Below are 15,180 nucleotides of genomic sequence, written 5' to 3'. Positions count from 1 at the left end.
TGAAAATATTTGCTTTTCAACCACAATGTCGAGTCTATTCCCATTTAGTGTTGAAGGGAAGAGTGCTAATTGCCTACAGTTTCCGTTCTCCACGTCTTCCTTCTACTCATAGAACCTTCTCCCAGGTCCTTCCCCGAGCTGAGCATGTCCTGGGAGTGCTCGTAGCTACGTATGAGTGAGCTGGGAGAAGCAGAATGGAGCAAAGGTGCACAGGCTGCTGGGGGTGACTGGGTCTCAGTCTGAGAAAGGAGCTCCTAGGTGTCCACCTTCACCCGTTTCTGCAGACCCAGGTATGGTCACAGCTGAAAAGGCACCTTAGAGCCAGTGAAGCAGGCCGAGAGAAGAGTGTGCAGGGCCATCCACCAGCCTACGTCCACTCGTGGGGACTCTCCAGAGAGGGAGAAATCCAATCCTCTTCTCTTCCTTACAGAAGCTCAGCCTCTTCTTCCATCAGAACCTTTTGGATTGCTGACATATTTGAATTTTATTTTACTATCTCATATTGTGCTTTCTATTCTTCTCATGCGTGCTATCATTCTTTTGGACTTTTCCTCCTTCTTGGCGTTTTTTGAATTTAGAGGCTTTTTTCCTCTCCCTACATTTAAAAATTTTCTACCAAGTTGAATTTACAGTCCCTATTTCTATTATGTTAGTGTTTAGTATTATTTAACAGTTTCCATACAGAAGTCAAAATTTAATCACCATCTCTTCCCTTCTCCATTACAATGCAAAGGTCTATTCATATTGAATGTCTATAATATTTGTGCCCTGTATCTTAATTATAACATTTAAATTCCATAAACTGAAATTTTTCTTCGTTTAGGTTCCTTTGGCAACTCTCAGATTTTATGTCTTAATTTTACACTCATTCTTGAAAAACAGTTTTAGTGGACATAAAATCTGGTTGACTATTGATATTTTTCAACACAAATAGGAAGTAATTTCAACTCTTTTTTGATTTCCCTTGTTGCATCTGGGAAGAAACGTTAGTTCTTATTGCGATTCCTTTGAAATTAATCTGTATTTTCTCACTAAGGGCTTTAAGTAACTACTGTTTGTTTGAAATTGTATTTTGAGTAATATAGCTGTTGATTTTTCTTTTTACTGTATCCTACTTGATATTCGACTTCAGAATTGGCGTCTTTCAACAAATCTGGAAACTCGTTACATGTTAACTACTCAAATTCTCTCTTCTGGAAATCTGAGTAGATGAATTTTAGAACTTGCCTTCTTCATCACACCTCTTTAATTTTACTTGCTTTATTACTACAATTTATATCATTATATCAGATTTACTTTCCAATTCACTAATTGTCTCTTCAACTGTGTATTCATAATTGAAACTGAATTATTATTTTTTAACTTCAGACACTTTACTTATCATTTCTGAAAATCCTACCTGGGGCTGGGCACGGTGGCTCATGCCTGTAATCCTAGCACTTTGGGAGGCCAAGGTGGGTGGAATACAAGGTCAAGTGATCGAGACCAATTTGGCCAACATGGTGAAACCCCATCTCTACTAAAAATACAAAAAAAATTAGCTGGGTGTGGTGATGCACATAGGTAGTCTCATCTACTTGGGAGGCTGAGGCAGGAGAATCACTTGAACCCAGGAGGCAGAGGTTGCAGTGAGCTGAGATCACACCACTGCACTCCAGCCTGGCAACAGAGCGAGACTCCTCAAAAAAAAAGAAAAAGAAAAACGAAATTCCACTTGGTGTTTTCCTTTCAAATTTGCTTGGCTGTTTTGTAGAGTCCTCATTATTTGCTTACATTTTTTAGTCAATTCCTACATTTAACTTTATTAAGTATGTATATAATATACACGTATATGTTACCTTTTATTATTTATAATATATAATTACATAAATATATCATTTATAACAGTAATATAATTCATAATGATAATTTATAAGAATATATAATTATATGGTATATAATTATAACAATTTATAATTGTAATATATAATAGTATCTTTATTTATAAATATTTCAATTATAAATTATTTATAAGTAATATAAACACAGTATTTATGTATATGAGACATTTATATTATATATAACATTATATAATATACTATAGCTGTATTATACCTTAGACAATTCCAGTGTCTAAGAGTGTGCAGGATTGGTTCTGCAGTCAGTCGTGTCTGCTGTGTCTCACTCATTGTGCCTTCTTCCTTGAGGTGTTGTGTCTGGTATCATGATGTTTTTCATTATCTTTGAAACCTACCACTGTGAGAATTATCTGAGGCTGTGTTCTAGGTCTATTTCTCTAGAAAACATTTGTATTTTCTTCTTTTAAGCATATTATTTTAAACTTCAAAATTGTCTTCAAGGTTTACTGGACCAAAAATTTTGCTGAAAATTTATTCAGACAGCATTACAATTTGATGTGAGGGCCAGCTTCTGGTTAGATCAGGAGTGCTTTGTTGATTCGTTTCCCTACACTCAGGGCCAGGATGATGGAATGCACCTCTTTCTGGTGTTCCATTCTGTCAGGTGTGTTTATTTCTAGTTCATTCTCATGCGGAAGGTGCAGCCATCGAAGTCTCCTTATGACCCCGCCTGGTGGTTCTGAGCCTTGGCTTCTCCTCTCACAGACCCTCCACTGTCATCCAAGATTCCCTGGAGACGAAGGCAGCTTTGGGGCTCAGCCTACATCTGACTTTGACCTTTATTGTGAGTGTGAGAGTGGTGGAACTGTGATCCTAAATTACTTTTTGACAGTCCAGCAACAGTGTATGTGTGTGCTTGCATGTATGTGTGTGGATATGAGCCTGAAGATTTTCTAGGAGGAATAATGAGATAGTATTTCATGTGTATTTGTGTGTGTTCTGTGTACGTTATTTATTTCCAGAATGGCAGAAAGCTCATGGTGGCAGAAAACATTTCTTTCATGCATCTGTCAGTGTTCTCTGTGCAGTTGGAAATGTTGTGAATATCTGGTTTTTATGGTAAGTTTTCTGCTATAGATTTGCCCAATAGCTCAATCAACATTGATACGGTTTGGTTCTGCGTTTCCACCGGAATCTCATCTTGAATTGTAATTCCCACCTGTCGAGGGAGGCAGGTGATTGGATCATGGAGGTAGTTTCCCCCATGCTGTTCTTGTGATAGCAAGTGAGTTCGCACCAGATCCTTGATGGTTTTATAAGCATTTGACAGTTCCTCCTTCGCACACACACTCTCTTCTGCCGCCTTATGAGGAAGGTACCTACTTCCCCATCCATCATGACAGTAAGTTTCCTGAGGCCTCCCAAGCATGCAGAACTCTGAGTCAATTAAACCTCCTTTGTTTATAAATTAGCCAGTCTGGGTAGTATCTTTATAGCAGTATGAGAACAGACTAATACAAACACTGTCTACCTCTGCAATCTATGGACACCACCAAGCATTCGTAGCAGCCAAGCCCCTCTGATCAAGCCCACTTGATCTGTTCTGCCTTTCGGACTCTTGGGCATCTTGCATCATCGGGGAGCAGACCTTCTTTGTAATATGTTCATGAGTAGATTTGGAAAGAACAGTTTCTGTGGGCATGTTTTTCACAGAGAAGAAAAACACAGAAATCAGCTGATTATCCCTTGTAATGAAAGAATGTTCAGCTTGATGATATCTTTAATAACCAGAAAATTAACTATGAAATAGTCTAGACTCTGGGTGGAAAGAGAAAACAAAAAGAAAAAAAAACAGCAATCTCTTATTTAACTTTGCATTTGTTTAATATTTTATGAATAAAGGGGTTAAGTATTGTCCAGTGTTATGAAGATGAGAGAAATACTTTTTTTCTTCTTTTTCAATAAGTAGATTTTTATCATCTCTTTTTCTGATTATGAGAATAATTTATGATCATACAAGATGGTCAGGGTTCAAATACCAGCTCCACTGGTCACTAGTTTTATGAACTTGTAAAATCGCTTCAATTCTGCATGCCTCATTTATAGAAGCACAGAATCGCGGTGATTCTGACCTGAGGCGGTTTTGTGAGACTTCAGCTGAAAATGATTGTAAAACTTTCTGTGGAGCCTGTCACTTGGGAACCACAGCCACACAAATGGTAATCAAAAAAATAAAAATAATCTTATAATATTTTGGTTAAATATGTATATATATATGTATATAATCAGTATAGAAAAACACAAATAAGTGAAATTGCCAGTGACGTCACCCTGGAAATTAGTTACTGACAACATAGGTTGTGTTTCTCCCAAGCAATGCACTGGGAGCTTCTTGTCTTCTCTTCCCAGATCCCTTTCTTTGATGTTTATGTTTGTGTGTAGTTTTTTCTAATAGAAATGAGACATACTACCTCACATGTACTACCTTCTTTTATCAAATAACAATATATTACGGTTATTATTATATGGCAATAAGTATAGATCTAGGATAGAGAATCATTTTAATGGTTACATAATAGCCCATTGTATAGTTATAACATGATTTATTTGTGCAATCTCCTACTGGTAGGTTTTAATTATTTTTATTTCCCTTTCTTCTGTTTTTCTGTAATGACTGTTGCAGTTTTTGTGAACTTGACTACTGATTTCCTTAGGATAAATTCCAAGAAGTGTGATTGTACAAATGGCCCAAGTTGCTGAAGTTTTTCAGCTGTACTTCCCAATTGCATTCCAAAAATTTTGTAATTGCTGGGCACAGTGGCTCACACTTATAATTCCAGTTACTTCGGAGGCTGAGGCAGGAGGATCACTTAAGCGCAGGAGCTCCAGAATTGCTTGGGCAACATAGTGAGACCCTGTTTTTTATATATATATAAAATATATATTTTATATATATATAAAATTTATACTCCCATAAATGATGCATAAGTGTAGCCACTTTTTCACATTTGTTTTTGTAATTTTGGATCATTCAATAGACAAAAATACTCTCTTTGTTGTGGTAATTCATGTAGTTTCGATTGCCAGTATAAGTGGGTGCAACCATGCGGCAAATGTAACATCATGCTGTCAGCTTCTCTATGTGGCGGGAGACAGCGTCACCACAGCAGTTACTGAATGGGGCTCCCTGCCCTGCGGCCAAGGCTTTCCCACCCTGAAACACAGCACGATGCAGAGTACTGCTGTTGGCTCAGGCTTGTTGCAAAAGCAATGCAAAATTTTCTGGAAGAGATGAGTACCAAGAACCCATCTCTGGTCCAGAATTCAAAATATGAAGGCCTATTCAAGGTAGAACAGGGCATGGCAGGTGAAGGGATTATGACTAAGATTTGAAACCCACACATTAAAGAGAAACAGAGAACCTTACCAGCTGAAGGAAGGTGGAAGCCAAACTCAACACAGGAGCTGGGGAAGAGTATGTGGGAAGAGCTGGTGTCATCCAAGCACGTGGTTGAAGCTGGAACATGCTTCAAAAGCAACTGCTACAGCCTCAGGAAACAGTGCCTGAGCACATGATCCTGAACTGGAAGGGTTATATCCCTGGAGCCTGTGGGGGGCCAGGACCCAGAACAGGATGGGGACTCCAACCTCAATGGACACACCATTCAACTGGGCACTACAGTGACGACCAGAAGGGTGGCAGGAGACTCCTCCATCATAGCTGTCCTTCCTCTTTGCCTGATATTCAGACAAAAAAACCCCAGGACCTATAATTGAGAGGAAGTCTTGAGCAGGACCCACTGTGCCATAGTTTCTGTTCATGAGGGCACACCGACATTTGAACAATTTGCTGGGGAAAAAGAAAAAGAAAAAAGCAAGTGAAACATACCAGTCATAATAGCGCTGTTGAAAGAAAGTTTTGCCTGTTTGTTGACATTTTGAAATTCCTGTTTTGAGGATTTCCTATTTACATCCTGTATCCATTTTTCCTCCCTGGATCTTGCCATTTTCTCAGTGACATGGAAGAGCTGTTTATATGCAAGTGATGCCAACTGTTGTTGTGTGTTTTGGAAATATTAGTGAAGGAAAACAGCTAGAGAGAGAGAAAGTGAAATGGGAAGTAAAACAACTTTTTGTTTTTAAGACGTCCTTATTTACTTGCCACTCTTGCTAATAAATTCTTGTCAATTAAGTAATAAAAACCTTATAAAATTGTTTAGAAACCTTTTAGAACACCAGATCCTTAAAGAAGACTGGTAACTCCCAAGTTATTTAGGACACAGAAGCTCGAGCAGATACGCTGGGAGCCGGGGAAGAAAACGAGAGCAGGCAGTAAAAGGAGGGTCTGGACTGAGTGTCGTGTGTGATTTGGCAAAGGGAAAGTTAGAAACAAATTTCCATTTGCTTGTGAACATTTGTGTGTGGTCAAACTATTCTTGACCATTCCAGAAAACTGACCCATACTCACAATTGGAATTGAGACAAGGAATACATTGTTCAAAAAACAAATTGACCTATTTTAGACAGAAAATATAAACCTTGAAATCACATTTCAAAAGCATTAAAAGTCAAAAGGCTGATTTCAAGTTGTAGCATGAATGTTTACTCGTAGGAAACCAGCAGCAGATTAATTATTCTTATATATTCAAGTGAGCACAGATTGAAAACCAGCCTTTTGCCGGGATATTATGTCAACACCAAAATTTTAAAATGTGAATGAAACAAATGATCTCCTTCAAGAAGCTCAAATTCTTTAAAGGAAGGGCAGATGTATAAACAGACAAGTGCAAGTGAGTATTAGTTATAGAATTATAATGACAAAGACAGCATAGCAAAGTGGTTAAAATGGAAGCTCCGAAGACAGAATAACTAGGTTCCAGTTATTAGCTGTGTGACCACAGGCAAGTTGCTTAGACTCTCTGTGCCTCAATTTCTCATCTACAAAATGGAAATAATAATAGAACCTACCTCATAGTTTGACCTTGGGATTACATTCATTAGTTGATACCCATAAGCATTCCGAATAATGCCTCCCATATCATAAGCACTCAGTAAGTGTTAGTTGTTATCATGCTCATAAAGAGCTTCAAATCTCAGTTTCTCATCCATAAAATGGGGATAGCAATCCCTGCCTGCTCCAGTGATGACTATGATGCTTCTGTGAGAACATGAGAAAGTGCAAAAGACTTGGAGTGTGATTAAGACCGTTCAAGGGAAAAATGTGATTTTAACTCATACAAATCCCTCCAAAGTATCTCCACTACATAAAAATAATGTGTAAGTTTCTTATTATTACATAATAAGTACCGTTTCCCTTAATTTTCCACAATGGTTCACTTTGTGCTTTTACAAACATTGTCAGTAATGAGGTCCAAATTGCTGTTTGGCATCAATCGGCGGTCACTACTTCACAGGTCATGAATTTCATTAAACAGAAGCAAGTCAGAGGTAGACATCCAGATGGCACAAGACTCTAGGTAAAGCCCCCTCAACTTTCCAAGGATGTGGAAGAGCCCATGAACACATGTTCCAGGCAAGGCAACCAGATGCACCATGCACATCCAGGATGTGAGGATTAGGACCATGGCAATGGGTTTCCCTACCACACAAAGTCCTCCCAGCCCAGCCGAGGATTAGTATGAATAAAGTGGTAGGACTAGATTTGCCGATTCTCATCAACAAATTCATCATTTACTTTACTCAGGATCAGCTCAGGCAGCTTAGCTGATTCTGTAGAGAAGTCTGATCTGGTGCCTAAATTCTGCCCCCAGGAACAAATGCCCCGCTGAGGAAACTTGGTCACAAAAGACACCGCCCATTCTTCCTCATCCCCAGCCTCTCCTAGGCTCCCTGTTCTCACTTTGTATGCTTGTATTGAAAACTTTCAAGCTTGAGCATGGAGGTGGTTCATTTCCAAAGCCACGTTCAAATCTTTCGGTGAAACTTTACAAAAGAGCAGACAATAGATGCAGGCAGAATGAATAAGCAGCTCTTATCCAGCACCGTCAAAGATGTCCCGAGTGGAGTCTAGCTCCCAGGCTGTGAGAATGCAATCAGTTAATTTGACTCTGTTAATACCATGGGAAATATTACTTGTGATTAGAGAATAAAATAAGACTATCTACAGATTTCTATACAGTGAAATGGCTAATGTTCTCATAATTAGATGTTGGCATGTAAAAATAAAAGAACATTTCTCCTTCCTTGTAGTGAGCGGCCACCAGCCGTGTGCTCATCCTAGGATTTCTAACAGCTCTTTGATAGATCACGGAATGAGACAAAACGTGTTCCCCAGTGTGCTGGTGACTGATCTCTATCCCTGAAATCCACACCGTTATGTAATGTCATACTAGTTCTATGCTTGCAAAAACCCTAAACGAGGCTGTAAAATGAATGCATTTGTGTTCAGGTTTTTTGGTTTCCCCGTTGTTGAATTTAGACTGTTTTAGGTTACTGAGAATATTAGTCAAAGATTGGTTAAATATGTAATTTCTGAGTATCAAGACAAGAGTTTTAAAAGTACCTCTTTTTTTTGTCATAGTTTTCGTTTTGTGGCTATCTTGATCAGTGTTATTGAAGAGACAAAATATCACGGTCTTAGCCTTGTAAGAGTTCACCATTTACATAGGTCCCAAGGCTCACATTCATGAAACAAGTAGAGGGTAAAGATGAATCCAGGTTTTCTGACCTTGAACTTGAAGGATTAAGGACTCAAAGAGAAGTAACACTGACAGCTGGGGTGTCAGGATTCAGGGAGACCTTCTGGACCAAATTGCCTAAGTGGACCATATTGCTCTGGATGAGAAGAGGAGATAGGACAGTGTATTGCAAGTAAGGCCCTCTTGGGCCAAGGTCAGATGAGTCCAGGAATAAATTAGACTGGCCTGTGGGGCACTTGGATGGCGGGAGGAGTTTGTTCTCCAGAATAGCAGGATCAAATCCTGGAGAACACAGAGGCTGACGTAGTGCAGTGCACTGAGCTTTTGGAAATGCTTGAGCAAGGAGACAGATGAAAGTAATTTCTAAGGAAGATTAGTCTGGCTGTAGTGCATAGAATGAAAAAGAATATGGAGAGTCCATGTTAGGTCATTCATCTGGGAAAGTGTTGCAATGATCTAGGGATGACAGTTGCACACTCCACCAAAAAGACACACTCAGAGTATAATTTGAGGGAAAATAACAGAACTTAGTGGTTAGCATAATGATAAAGATATTTTTGCTTGGAATATGTGATTTTAATTCTTTCCATGGAACCAATACATTACTCTATTTGGGTCTGTTTAGTCTGCCGTACTTAAAGGGAAAGGAAGCAGAGGCTCTGGTCACAAACCATCAGCAGAATCCTAAAGGAATCTTTGGTTACTTTGAGAATTCCCCATTACCTATATACCTACCATTTGATTTTTAAATAAAACATACTTCCATATCATTCGTATTAGGTTAATCTGCAAAACAACAAATATCTCATACAGAATTTCACATCTTCTCCGGATCCTTGCTCCAAAAGTTGCCAACAATCATACCACTCTCAGCTAGAAAGACTTACAGATCAGAACTGTAAAGAGTAATAGTCTCTTGGACAAGTTACGGTGGCTCATACCTGTAATCCCAGCACTTTGGGAGGCCGAGGCAGGTGGATCACCTGAGGTCAGGAGTTTGAGACCAGCCTGACCAACATGGCGAAACCCTCTCTCTACTAAAAATACAAAAATTAGCCAGGCGTGGTGGCGGGCACCTGTAATCCCAGCTACTAGGGAGGCTGAGGCAGGAGAACCACTTGAACCCAGGAGGTGGAGGTTGCAGTGAGCTGAGATCACACCATTGCACTCCAGCCTGGGCAAAAGAATGAGATTCTGTCTCAAAAAAAGAAAAAAAAAGTAATAGTCTCTTTATTAGGATTCCATCAACAACCTCCATCCAACAGTTATCTATGAGATACTTACTGTGTGCTAGCTGGTATCTCACAGGTTGGGTTCCAGCTGTCAACAAGACAAACCCAGCCTTTATTCTCAGGGGGCTCAGAGCCCAAAACATCCCTCTATAGATAAGGTCTTTTAAAGATTTCCTTTTAAAATTATCTTCCCAGATACTGAATACAACTTGAAAGCAGGTGAGTCTTTCTTTCCCTACTTTTTATAGTGCAGAATAGATAGTAAATATTTACCAGGGTCTTGTTCATTCATATACCTAAAATGACATTGTAATGAAAATAATTGTAAATCAGTTTATCTTTATGCTCTGAGGCCTTAAGATTTGGCGCGGTTTGGGGCCTTATAATGTATTCTCCTGGCCAAGCCAATTTTCATGATCCAAGCTAACGGCAGGCAGAGCTTCTGGAAAGGCTGGGGCAATGCTTCCAACTTCCTGGGAAGGTGGGGGTTACTCTCATAAACCCAGTGCGGGAGTGTTGTCTGAAGGCCTTGTTGGGAATAAAAAGATAATTAATAGGGTGCATGATACTGAATATAAATCATCCACAGCTATGCCTCCCCTAATTAAACAGAAGAATGAAAACAAAGGGCAAGGACCAGTTTCACTTGTAACTTTGTTTTTCTACATTGCAATGTTGGAGGCTGGCAGTGCTCCCTATAAATTCTCTTTTTGGTGAACTCTTACATAAGTGTTTGTAGGAACAAGTCCAAATAGCTTAGTAAGACACTACATCCCAATTTGTTTCTTAAAACACAAAAAGTAAGAAATAACCTAAAATGATGTAGTATACAGATCTGCAGAAAGGAAGCTTAAATTTAAACGTTCATCTTATTTTGAGCCAATTTATTTGGATACTATAAAGTCACCCTTCAAATAAAAAGATGTAAACATCGGTGACAGCAATAGTCTTCCTCTGAGTGGAAATATCTAATAATTATTTTGAGAATCTATATTTCGAATCTGTCATGTGAGTTCAGGTTTTTTTTGTTTGCTTGTTTGTTTGTTTTTGTTTTTGTTTTTTGAGACGGAATTTTGCACTTTCACCAGGCTGGTCTTGAACTCCTGACCTCAGGTGATCCACCCACCTCGGTTTCCCAAAGTGCTGGGATTACAGGCGTGAGCCATGGCACCCGGCCATGAGCTCAGTTTTAAGTGAACTGCTATTTTCTAAAAGGGTGTGCTTTAAAAAACAAAAGATGATTTGCTGCACTTAAGAAAATAACGTTATTAAAAATTTACTTGCCAGTCAAAACCTTAAATACCCTAAAATACTCTGGGACTTTCCTGAGCCAATCACATGTGACCGCCAGACATTCAGGCAGCATCAGACACCCTGGCTGCTCAGGAGGTGGCATTTCCCCACGCACCCAGGCCTGCTCCCTCCTCTCTGTCATGGAGTTTTATCAGAAGATACAAGCTGCGTGTATTTATTTCCATCTTGCTAGTTAATGCATTGAGAGTAGCTATGCTTTCTAAAATGCTTCCTATTTGTTAAAGCACCACCATTTTGCATTTCCTAAGAAGAAATGGAAGAGACACAAGTGACCAGGCTAAATGGAGACTCGGCTGTTTTATCTGTTATTTAGAACACGCAGTCTTAGAAAATCAGGTCCCTTAGCCTAAGTTTCCAGAAGCTCAGAGCTATTGTAATATGTAAAAGTCTCATCAGAGCCAGAATCTACTCTAACTTAGATGCCCCATACCCAGCCTGCTTCCCTCATCTGAATACTTTGTGATGGTGGAAAGGGGATTAGAATGTTTTCCATCCATGGTAGCGTTTTTTTTTTTTCAATGCAAAAAATACAATTTTAATGACAAGCCATTATCTTCTTTGATCTAAAAAGGAACTTTTGTGCCAGGCATGGTGGCTCATGCCTGTAATCCCAGTGCTTTGGGAGGTAGAGGTGGACAGATCACCTGAGGTCAGGAGTTCGAGACCAGCTTGGCCAACCTGGTGAAACCCGGTCTCTACTGTAAACACAGCAATTAGCCAGCTGTGGTGGCGGGCACCTGTAATCCCAGCTACTCGAGAGGCTGAGACATGAGGATCACTTGAACCCAGTAAGCAGAGGTTGTAGTGAGCCGAGACTGCACCACTGCACTCCAGCCTGGGTGACAGAGCAAGACTCCATCTCCAAAACAAAAAAAACAAACTTTTTTTCTATTGGCTAAGCTAAGCTAAGGATATTTAAAATTTCAGAACCTCAACATCTGAAAACAAACAAACAAAAAAAAACAAAAAAACAAAAAAAAAAGAAACAAACAAAACAAACAAAAACAAACAAAAAGAAAACAACAAACAAACAAAAAACAAACAAACAATAACAAAAAACAGGAAAAAAAAATGTTCCATGTCTCTGAAGGTGGAAAAAATGGGAAATAAATATTTCATCCAAAGTGACCTAGCTCCGTGGGGATGTAATGTTTCCCACAGCCTCTTCTGGCTGCTGCACTTCTTCTTCATGAGTAAAGTATGCTGTTTACAGTGTGTCCAGTCACCTCTAGTCCATGTGGGATACACGAGGACAGGCTTACTAAAACTCCATACCTGGTTAGAGAGGTGGGGTAGGGGACTCAAACAGGAGATTGTCTTTCACTTTCAAAGAACCCTGATTTAAAATAATTTTTGGTGTTATGGACTGAATTAACCATGTTCCCCAAAATCCATGTGTTAAAGGTCCTCATCCTTAATACCTCAGAGTGTGACTATATTTGGAGATAAGGTCTTTACAGGTAATTAAGGTAAGATAAAGTCATTAGGATGGGCCCCAATCCAGTACGACTGGTGTCTTTGTAAAAAGAGCTTAAGACACAGACACTCGTGGAGGAAAGATGGTGGGAAGAGGCATGAGGAAGAGATACTGTTCACGAACCAAGGAGAGAGACCTCAGGGAAACTGGGAACAGATTGGTTGATCAGAATTCCGACACTGAAAAGAAATGACTTGAGCTTGATCCATAGACTAGGATAGAAACTTCTGTCTTTTTTAAAGGAGACCCTTAGGGATTGATATGCTAGGGTTTTTTTTTCTTATAAATGTAATTTGACCTGTTGTATCCCAACACTAGGATTGGTTTCACTTCCCTCCTAATTAGTGTTTCATAGTGACAATCAAAAGATGAAAATTTTAGTTTTGTTCCTTTTCCTTCATGCATTGGAACAATTGGATGATCTTTATTTTAATGTTTTGTGAACTTTCCAAATTTTCTCACTTCCTTCCTCCTTAGAAAGCTCAACAAATGGGAAAGAAACATGATTTCATGTTTCCTCCAGAAACTCCAGATATTTCTGAATCACAGAGGTACTCTCAAGCAATATATTCCTGTTACTTATTTATTTTTCTTAAAAAATACTCATTTACCAAATAGAAGTGGACCAACATGACCCCATCAACAGGCTAATTTGTTATTAATATTCAGAAAATGCTCAGAAGGTGCTGCTACTTTTCATATTTCTTACTGATGAATGAATGGGACAGTATTAGACATTCTTGGCAATTGGCAAAGGGTCCTAACACATGCAATCACTTCCTCCTATTGCAGAGAAGGAAGTGTCTGTATTAGTTGCTCCAGAAAGATAAGGCTCACAGAGGGCTTTTCAGGGGAAGGTGGTAGGAAGCCTGGAGCTGGAAGAACCATAAATAGTGTCCACGAGAACGGCAGGACCAGCGGAACCAATGCTGAAAGTGCCCTGGCTCGTAGTGATCAACAGGCTGATAGTCGCCAATAATCAACAACTTATTTGTACCAGAGACACTGCTTCTGGGTTCATGCAATGGTTATTATCCTATGGATACCTTTTCCTTTATTGAATATTTCAACACCTCTTTTGCTTCTGTGTCAGGCCTTGTTCTTGGCTCTGCTGCTGCACAGTGGGCCAAACAGACAAAAATCTTCATCCTTACAATCGACTATTAGCACATGGACACAGTGCAGCCTTATGAAATACGACTTTAGAGTCAGGTTGTCTGCATTTTTACATTATAAATTAAGATAAAATATGTTTTCACCTTATAAGATCCCCCTAAAGATGACAGTAAACAGTTCATATATTTGTTACTCAAGGCATGGTAAATGTTCCCTGACCAGAAACAACTAAGCATCATTCTGTCTCGTGCCCAGGTTCTATCTCTCCAGTGTCATTGGGACTTCTAGGAGAAAAGCTCTTTCTTTTTCTCTGGATAGCATGGGATGCAAATGCAATTCCTGGGAATTTTGCAGCCATTTCATCATCGTGAGGGAAATGATCATGAGGATAAAGATGTTCCATGGGGTTTGGCAAATCCATGAGAATCACAGAGCACTGGTGGCAGGTGCCTGCCCAAATCATTTTTGAATCTCATCCTCCCTAGAGATTTGCCAGTTCCACAAATCATGTAGCTATTGTGCAGTGGTTTGAAAATACACATACAAATTCTTTGACACTTGTCCTTTCCAAGTCTAATTTTCCTTTCCTCCGAAAATGAGCCGGACTGAGTGACCTGCTTCCAGTGAATAGAGTCTGGCAGAGGTGAAAGTGGCTTTTGAAGTGAGGCCACAGCAATGCTGTCACTTTCACGTTGTTCTCTCTTGGATAACACAGTCTGGGGAAGGCCATGGCTAAGCCATAAGGGCAATCCAGTGTGGGAAGAAATTGGGCCTCTTGCCAACAACCACCACACATTGGCCACCATGGAAGGAGCTACCCTGGGAGCTGATCCTCCACCCCCAGTAAGGTCTTCAGGTCCTGAAGCCCCCAGTGTCCTCCTGAACTGCAATGTCTTGAGAGACTCCAATTACCTTGATCTTAAACTCCTGATTCTTAGAAACTGAGAGGATAATAGTTGCATTAAAACTTTAAACCTCTCCATCTTGAGGTGATTTTTTTAATGCAGCAAGAGGTAACTATTGTAGATTTTGGTAGCACAAATAGATGCACAAGCAGTGAGGAGCTGGAAAAATATTGAGGAAGGTGTAAGTGACAACCAGAGGAGCCTTGAAAACACTGAAAATAAGTATCTGCTGGTTGCTATGAGAAGGCTACAGGAGAAGGCTTAATGTAAAGTGAAGAAAATGTCATTGAAAATGGAAGAAAACTGGATCCTTGTCACATAGTGGCAGAAAGTTTACCAATATTTGCACTTGCAGTAATGTGAAAAATAGAAAATGCACCTAATAAACATGGTGATTGGCTAAAATTTCCAGGTAGAGTTTTCAAAATGCTATTGGGCTGCTTCTAGGAAGAAGACAGAGATCAACTAAAGGAAGAACAGATACCAAAAAAAAGAAACAAGGACTCCTTAATTTTGAAAATTATCAGCCTCCCCTGATGATAAATAATGCTAAAATTAAGACATGACCCCCAGGCAAAGAGAAAACCCAGAGTACTATCAGAAACACATGGCAAAAAGTTGAAGCCAAGTGTGCTTTTC

General features: G+C 39.5%; 1 long non-coding RNA gene across 1 annotated transcript in view; it reads right to left on the bottom strand.

Annotated features, from left to right (window-relative positions):
* Nucleotides 1-15,180, bottom strand: part of LOC129006436 (uncharacterized) — a 59,215-nt gene that overhangs the window by 26,814 nt on the left and 17,221 nt on the right. The window contains exons 3-4 of the long non-coding RNA XR_008491999.1: nucleotides 5,266-5,688; nucleotides 2,095-2,229 (exon numbers count right to left, since the gene is read on the bottom strand). This is a non-coding gene — a long non-coding RNA (uncharacterized LOC129006436). The remainder of the gene's footprint in view (nucleotides 1-2,094; nucleotides 2,230-5,265; nucleotides 5,689-15,180) is intronic.

Source organism: Pongo pygmaeus, chromosome 8, assembly GCF_028885625.2.
Source record: "Pongo pygmaeus isolate AG05252 chromosome 8, NHGRI_mPonPyg2-v2.0_pri, whole genome shotgun sequence".
Lineage (NCBI taxonomy): Eukaryota > Metazoa > Chordata > Mammalia > Primates > Hominidae > Pongo > Pongo pygmaeus.
Note: the sequence above shows the minus strand (reverse complement) of the source record. Positions and strands in the feature narration are given on the sequence as shown.